Below are 219 nucleotides of genomic sequence, written 5' to 3' on the forward strand. Positions count from 1 at the left end.
AGCAGGATGAACGTGTGGAGGTTGTGGATGGAGCTGGATGAACGTGTGGAGGTTGTGGATGGAGCTGGATGAACGTGTGGAGGTTGTGGATGGAGTCTGGGGCTTGGGGCCCCTCTCCACCAGCCCCTTGAGGCTGCTGAGGTGTGGTGTGTCCCATTGGGAACCTCTCTGGCACGGAGAGGGTAGGGATGAAGGAAGGCAGCTGCAGGTGGGATGTGT

The sequence above is a fragment of the Parus major genome, chromosome 4, assembly GCF_001522545.3.
Source record: "Parus major isolate Abel chromosome 4, Parus_major1.1, whole genome shotgun sequence".
Classification (NCBI taxonomy): Eukaryota; Metazoa; Chordata; class Aves; order Passeriformes; family Paridae; genus Parus; species Parus major.